Consider the following 8,834-nt stretch of genomic DNA (forward strand, 5'->3'; position numbering starts at 1 on the left):
CAGAAACAGCTGAATTAAAATCCTCCTGATATTTAGTCCAACATTCATTTCATTACAATATACTACCCATAATAGAGAGAAATATGTTGAGTCTTATGTTCCTGGAAGAGCAAAGGACCTCCCTTCTTTTCCAGAGGAAGGGGATACCAGTTTGTGCCTGACTGTGGGTGACAAGAAATAGTAGCAGAAATGGCCTGAGTTGGCCATATCGAAAGGAAAGGTTTTTTAGGGAGAATTTTTTGGAGAATTTACCCCAGAGTAAGTTAACTACCCTATTGTCTTCAAGGACATATTGATCACAGGAAAATAGATGAGGAAGAAGACAATACCCTCCTATACAGTATTATACATTCCATACCCCAAATCACTATTTCACTAATGTGATATATTTCATCCTTCTTAGGATTCACATGTTACATGAAATGCCTTCCTTTCTTGCAAATAAACTTAATCCATTCCTTGTTATCATTTCTTACATTGGGGATGAAGTAATCATATTGTTGGTAAATCTCTTTGATTTAAAAATCTCCCTGTATAATGATAATAATCCAAGTTCCCTTCTATTCTAAGTCAATATAGTTTGATAAAATACAGTGTTTATTTATGTTGAAAAAAAAACCAAAAGCATGGAAGGCTTTTTGATCATTACTGTGATTACATTCATTAATGTAATCAAAAACATATCTAAAACCAAGAGTTAGCATTATTTGTAATGGAGAAAAACTAGGGTGTTTTTTTTTCCATTACAAATGGGAATGATGGAAAGGATTCCCCCTCTCGATTGTTATTTGACATAAGCTTAGAAATACTACTGTAACTGGCAATAAGGCAAGAGAGTGAAATTAAAGGTATAAATACTAAGAAAGAGATTAAATTTTCCCTTTTTTGGGAGATCATGTGATGGTATACTTAGGAAAACCTGGAGATCACAGAAGAAATGAATTAAGATGAATAGTTACTTCAGTAAAGGAGGCAAAACAAATCCTCAGACATCCTAAGCATTGCTATACAGTACTAAATGAAACAAAGAAATAGACCAGGAAAAAATGATAAAAGAAATTCAATTCAACTGAACTACAAAATACATAAAATATCTGGGCACTAACTACTATAAGAAAGTGTTTTTCAAGTTTGGGGGCATGCTGTGGCCTTGTGCTAATTCCCAGAGCTTTAGATTTTTCTTGTTTCATTTTCAACTATGATTGTTTGGCAAAGAGAAAAGTCAAACAAATATTTCAAAAGGTTCACAAATGACAAAAAGACTTGGCATTAAAAAAATGTATTGACCCCTAGTTTAGAAAATTCCCCTAAAATCCTGGCCTTTCTGAATAGTTTCTATTCTTTAGACAGTTGCATCATAAATGTTCTCAGTTATGTTTCAGTTTCATTCACTGCTGCTCTGTAAGATTTCAAAGTATGTTTTGTGTCCAGTCAAAAAGTACATATTAAATGATTAGAATTTGCCAGGCACTGTACTAAGCACTAGGAATGCAAATACAGCAGAAAATCCCTCAAGAAGCTGACATTCTAAAACACTGAAATGGAGAGCATGGAAAGAGGAAAATATATATGGGGGTGGGGGGTATGGCAGTAGAAAAAGTCCAGAGAGTGGGGAAAGAGGAGCCTAGAAAGGAATGAAGACATGACTGACCTGAGTGCTTTCCTTAAAATGGGAGTTCTGGAAAGAACCAGCCAATGAGAGAAAGGTACCACAAGGGAAAAATTAGGAAACAATTTATTGTTTATTAGCTAGTTCAGGATGGGGAACCCACATGTGACCCTCTAGGTCCTCAAGTGGAGCCTTTTGACTGAATTTAAAGTAAGGGTTCTAATTGTGGACCTAGAGGGTCACATGTGGCCTCAAGGCCAAAGGTTCCCCACCCCAATCTGGCTCATCTAGTTCATATCAGCCTCCATTTCCCTAAATACATACACTTTCACTTGTATTTGAATATACAAAAAAACCTTTTTTTCAGCAAGGTGCCACAGAGTCATATTTAGTTGTTTGCTTTCTGGATCCCATAGTCCTGTTTCCGTGTTCCTTGGCTACCACATTTCCTGCCTTGAGGTGACCCCCTCTCTCATACTCAATACAAATTCAGAGTATAGAACAGACTACTATTAAAACAACCATATGACATATTCCAATAAGTGATTCTGCTTTCTGATCATGTAAAAAACAGACATCCCTTTTCCCCAATTATGAATAATCTTCCAACCGAACACTTAGCTCAGGTACTTGTTTTCTGTCTACTACTTTTACATATTGTCTATAACAGTTATCTTTGTTGGTATCTTATTCCCACTTAAATGTGAGTTACTTGAAGGGAGGACCTAACATCTTATCTAAATCCCTCATCATCAGTACTTATTAAAATGCAGTCTATACAATAGGAATTTAATAAATGACTATTGACTGCTTAAAACATGCAGTGAAGTAAGGTGGAAAACAGGAGAAAAATATTTTTTAGCGAGATTTATGGTTATTACTTGGAGAACAATATAGGAAAATATTTTGATCTTACATGTACAATGGCATCAGAGATCAGAGGATCTGGATTTGAGAACCTGCTACATTTATCATTGTATGACCTTGGTCAGGTCACTTCAACCTACTTGGGTCTCGGTTTCTTTATTCAAAAAACAAAAGTTAGTCTAGATGCACCTTTCAGATGTAAATTATATCAAGTTTTATGCCATATTCACACATGTGTATGTGTGTATGAAAACACACATTTCTGAACATATTATTTTTTTACTTATTGGTCTTAGTGTCTTACAAAATGAAAGGGAGCAACGTTTCTTTTCTTTTCTTTTTTTCCCCGAACTTTAAAATCAAAACAATACTACTGATTAAATGAACACTGCTTTGTAAAGTACACACCACTAAACACTCAAACAAAAGCTATTCAAAGAAGACATGGTCTTTGTCACACAGACCCTACCAGAGGAGTTTCATTACTCAGAGTTCATCTCTCTTTTAGCAATTTTTTCATTAACACTGCTCTAGTTGTATATATTTTTCTTTTGGATCTCTTTATTTCATGGCCTATTAGTTCATACAAACCTTCAAAAGTTTCTCTGAAGCTCTCATATTAGTTATTTCAGACTGCACAGTAATATTCCATTTATTTTCACACACCATAGTTGGTTCCATCATTCTTCAACTGCTAAGCACCCACTTTGCTGTCACAAAGGGTGCTTCTATGAATATTCAAGTATGTATTAGACTTTTGTTTCTATCTATGACATTTTGAGATACACACCCTGTAGTGAGATTGCTGGGTCAAAGGTTACAGGCAGTTTATGTACATTTTTCTTGCAGAATTCACTTCATTCTCTGTGATAACCTGGGGAATAAGAAGGAATTTTCTGAGTCCCTTTAACTTCACTTAGATGAGTATATATTTTGAGCATAGATAATAATAATTATGTATGGGACAGGTAGGTGGGAAAGTGAAGACAATGCTGGGCCTGGAATCAGGAAGACCTGAGTTGAAATCAGACCTCGGATACTTTCTAGCTGTATGACCTTGGATAAGTCACTTAACTGTTGTTTGCCTCAGTTTTTTTCATCTGTAAATGGGGATGATAATAGTACCTACCTCCCAGCATCGCTGTAAGGATCAAATGAAATAATCATAAAGTGTTTAGCACCTAGTAAATGCTATATAAACATTAGGTTTTGATATTATTATTAATTACTTGGCTATGGAATAAGGGCAAATATCACATGCTCTATACAGGTTATTGAAAATTCACCCCTGTGAAAGATCTTCAGTCCTTTGTCCTTGCTTATTCCCCTAAATATTCTAACATTCTAATACAATCAGGATCCACTCAACTCAGCTAATTCTGTAGCCTCAGTTTCATAGGTTGATCCCAGGGACATCTCAAGTACTGAAGCACCAGGTGGTGTGTGTTTGTTTGGGGAAAGTTGATCACAGAAACCCATTATGACCTTGCTTTAAGGTATATGCACTGATGTTGTTCAGTCATTTTTCAATTATATCCAACCCCACTTGGGGTTTTCTTGGCAAAGACACTGGACTGCTTTACCATTTCCTTCTCTAGCTCATTTGACAGATGAGGAAACCGAGGGAAACAGGGTTAAGTGACTTGCCCGGGGTCACAGAGCTAGTGTCTGAGGCTAAATTTGAACTCAAGAAGAGGAATCTTCCTGACTCCAGGCCCAGTGCTCTATGCTCTGAATCACCCAGATGCCCCAGTGCAGGGAACATGTAATCCCAGAGTTTTTGAAGATGATTGTAGACAGATATTAGACAACTGGGTTACTGACCACCTTGCCAGTGCTGTTTAAGTGCTACCTTTTTCAAGTCTTTCCCTTTTCCTTTTTTTAATTCACATTTTTATTTACATAAATCTACATGTTTTACATGCAGCTATCTAAGTGTGAAGTTACTTTTATTGATCTTCCCCTGCCCTAGGCTTAGAACACTACCTTCTTCTCTATAAAGTAGAAGAAAAAAAGACAGTTGTTGCTAACCTACTCTGATTTTGAAGTTCCAAAAGAAGCTTCAAGTTGGATGAACTACCCTAACCCTCTGAACCCTGGAAAGGAAAGCAGCATAGTATAACTGGAAAGGCCTGTGGTCCAGCTACCACTCTTGGCTCTGCCATTTAATAGATACCTTATTTTCGTGTGACTCAGTATCTCCATATTCTTTTTTTTTTTTGCTTTTTGGAGGGGGAAGGCAGGGCAATTGTGGTTAAGTGACTTGCCCATGATCACACGGTCACACGGTGTCTGAGGCACATTTGAACTCAGGTCTTCCTGACTTCAGGGTTGGTGTTCTATTCACTGCGCCACCCAGCCACCCCTCCATAATTTTTTAAAAGGTATTAAACTATATAATCTAAACCTCAAGTTCAAGGAGGACCAGTACCTCTGGTATGAGGACTTGCTGAGCCCTTTTCTAGACCTTTGGTGTCTTGCTGGCATTCAACTCTCACCTGTGGCTCGAAGAAGTTGTAGTAGAAGCAACAGCCACACCCCAGTAAACCATCTCAGCAGATGGGCTAACCCAGGTTGAGAGTAACCAATGGACCTGCGAGTTAGCAGGGTGTCTACACCACGTATGGCTTCCCCCAGTAGCATGGTCAGATGAGAACCATTTGGTCCAACAGCCATGAACACACCTGAAGAAGGCACTGCAGAGCCCCAAGAGCTTGGTCAGACATCAAAGCAGTCAGGGTCACCCACTGCATCTTGGACAGCGCCAGTCATCCTGACTTTTGTCTTGCCACTGGATTTTGATGACTCTGGAAGAGAGAGTGATGCTGATGACTTTGTGCAACTCTACGTCACTTACATCCAATTCATGCATGAGTCAAGACATCACCCCCTGATTTCACTGGTCCTCTTCTGAAAAGGACAAATAAGAGCATTTATTACCAGAGAAGGGAGCTGGGGGGGGGTGAGGATGGGATGAAGGGCATAGATGGAGGGATTAGTGTTAGCAAGTAACAATACCTCTTCTGCCAGAAAAGGGCAAGAGGAAAGAATCAGTGATGACTGTGCTGAGAAATTTTGAGAACAAACGGAGGGAAATTGAGGGAATTGTTGTTGACTTATTTCAGTTGTTTCAATGCAATAAGAGGCTAGGTTATTTTTATAAGGGATAAGGGTATGTTTGGGAAGAAGGAGGAAAGAGAAAAAGGATTGGACAGTTGTTGTATATAGTCAGATAGGGAATCAATAAAAGTAGAAAGAGTGCCAAGTAGTAGCAGGGGGCTGGCTGAGTTGATACACCATAAATTCATATTAGGTGTAATCAGGTCAGTTCCGTGCCTTGATGCCTTTAAAACCAGATAGCTGTCATTATTTAAAGAAGTGAGATTTTTATTTTTTTCAGGTTTGGGTCTGAATCATGGAGATTTGGTATCAAACTGTCATACTTCTTACTTCAATACTGTACATATTCATGATTTCACGTGTGTGTGTGTGTGTGTGTGTGTATAGTTCTCTCACCATCATACAGAGGAACTTGTTCCTGTCTCCCAGAGCTGATTGCTACATTTTCAGATTGAGCATTTAAAAACTCAGAAATCACTCCATGCTACAAACCAGGGCTTGATTTATTGTTTTGTTGATTGTCACCTAGACTTAAGAAAGTGATTGAGAAAATGTTAATAATAGAAATTAAACTTTAAAATGTGTCATGTACTTTTTTTGGAGAGGTGGCTGTTAAACATTTACCAGCACACCTCTGCTACTATATAGTCTTGCTGAGTGGCTGTTCACCCCTTCTCACCACTCCCCTTCCCCCGTCCCTCCAAATACAAAACAAAAACATCCCAGGTGTTAAAACTTCTGGTCATGGGTCTTTTTGAACTCAGCCAGGCTGATCAGCAAAAAACAAGATTACAGACTCCTCATAATCTGTCATTAGATCCATCCTTAAAGGCATTGCTGTTTGGTAGGATGTGCCAGATCTAGCTTTGCCTCAAGAACCCAGGGTCAACCACATACATACCATGAACATCCCCAGAGGAGAATTTCAGTGGAGAAGAATTAAAATGTCCACATAAACATATATAAAAGTTGACTATCTTCAAATTTCCTTATATGGTGCCAATATCCTACATTGACATATTTTACAATTTTTTCAACTAAAAATAGTCTGCACCATGCAGGTGGCAAACTCCATCTGTACTTCATGGTTGTCATATAACTTGAATATTTTACTACCACCAAAGGAAAACGCAAAAACTGAGGCTATTTATCTCTACATGCCAAAGTATGTCCTAAGGGACAGGGTGACCTGGATATGATTTTCTCAGGAGAATGAAAAATGAAACTAGGGCTGCATTGCATCACCTCTTTCTTGGATTATAAAGGTCCTTTCTTGAGTTATAACGGCCTCTTTTGGGGTATTGTCAGCACTTGTCTGCTGGCATATCAGGAACATGCCTTTAAATTCTGAACAAGATAGATCAGGATAGGGCAGGAAAGAACCCATCCAGAGCAGCAAAAGAGAACCAATGACTGAGTATCCCAAGACATATGACAGATGTCATCAACCCAAAAAATTTTCTATAATTCAGGGACTCTCTGACTAGGAGATCAATTTATGTAATAATAATAACTCTGAAAGCTGTAAGAACTATGATCACCACAATAAACATCCACAACTCCAGAGAGCTGACAATGAAACATGCCAGTCACCTCCCAACAGAGGTGATTTATGTGTATGTGTATACATGCATATGTGCATAATACATAGATACATACATACATATATATGTATATGTATATATATATATATATAAATACAGTCAATGAGGGAATTAGTTTTGGTAGACTCCACATATTTATTACAAGGAATTTATGTTTCTTTTCCGCTCCCCCAATGGAGTGAGAGATGACAGGGAAAGAAAATAGATTTCTGTTCATTAAAATAAGATAAATCATTTAGTTGAAATTGGTCTTGTTCACTCTTGAGGTCATAAGTATCCGGGCATTTTTCCTGAAAGATAAATTTGAGTTACTGTGAATTTTCAGTTTTGCTTCTCCCTTTAAAGGAGAGAGAATTTAATTTAGGTTTCATTGCAGTTTCATGCTCATATTCAAGTCAATCATTTCTTTCTTTGGAAACTGTAACTGTCAAATCTCTCAAAAGTAATGACATTATCAGAAAGAACAAATTTGTATTTCAAATGATGTCTCTTAAGAAAGTGTATTAAAATCATTATCAAAATGATACACAATTATTGAAAAGCTTTCCAGAATGTTATGTTTAGTATAGAACACCTAAAAATTACAGGATTACTAAAATATATATTCTTTATTACTTAAGTGTTAGTAAACCATTATCTACAAACTAGGAACACAAAGAGATCAATTCACTAAATTCCTGTCTCAGTATTCTAAGGTAGAATTGAAGCTACCTTCTCCCATAGGAATGCATAGCAGCTGATGGGTCTGAACCAGATGGAATACATTTTTAAAATATTTGTACGATTAATGAAGCTCTCCACTCCCACTCTTATAGATACCATTGATTTTTAAAAGTTAAAAATAAATAAATAAAGTCTACTGCTGAAATGACACAGTTTTATCCTTCTAGATTTCAGAATGTCAAGACTTCTCTAACATAGGTTTGCATTAATGGTAAATCAATTGGAGAGAAAGACTGAAACAGGAAAAGATAGTTCTTAAGAGTCTCTGTTTTGACCTAATTTCTCCTCCAATTACAAGGCACCTTTTCATCACTACAATACCTTTCTTTTTCTCCAGGCTTCCTTTCCCTTTGAAGATCACAAGGCTGTAACTTCGGCTTGATCTCCACATTTGGCCAACTATCTAATCAGTGCCACTGATAGTGCTTACATCATCACTTTGATTTTAAAAAGAGAGAGATCCAAGGGAAGGATGGAAGAATTTCCCACAGAGACTGTGTCTGATTAAAATAAAAATGCTTAACATTCCACCTCTTTAAACAAAGCCTCAAGCAAAAAGAAAGGGTGATGGTAAGGAAAGAAATAACATCCATTCCAAGTTGTCAAGCATACAATTATGATAGATATGCTTCTTAGCACACAGGAACATCCATGAATGAAACGTCCATTTATTCATGATTCACTCTTTACAACTGAAATATTAAGAGTATAATTCCTACCCAAATTCAGGTTTTTATTTTATTAATATTGCCCAGGAGCTCAGTCTCTACAAAGAAAAGGGAAATGTCTGCAAAAAGAGTACATTCAATGAATCCAAACAAATGTTAATGCCTGTTTTGCCCTATGCACAGAAATTTATTTTTAGTATTCTATGTGACTGACTCCACAAAGGTTTATCAGCTATAAAGTCT

The 8,834-nt window shown here is 37.1% G+C and overlaps 1 long non-coding RNA gene across 1 annotated transcript; it reads right to left on the reverse strand.

Moving 5' to 3' along the window:
- Positions 1-3,111: 3,111 nt before the first annotated feature.
- LOC138160017 (uncharacterized) lies at positions 3,112-8,417 on the reverse strand. The gene is made up of 3 exons (XR_011168050.1): positions 8,245-8,417; positions 5,161-5,283; positions 3,112-3,350 (listed from the first exon to the last, which is right to left on the reverse strand). It is a non-coding gene; the product is annotated as an uncharacterized lncRNA (long non-coding RNA).
- Positions 8,418-8,834: the final 417 nt, after the last annotated feature.

This window comes from Petaurus breviceps, unplaced genomic scaffold (assembly GCF_028583685.1).
Source record: "Petaurus breviceps papuanus isolate PSGF00001 unplaced genomic scaffold, PetGlider_PUasm1.0 178, whole genome shotgun sequence".
NCBI lineage: Eukaryota > Metazoa > Chordata > Mammalia > Diprotodontia > Petauridae > Petaurus > Petaurus breviceps.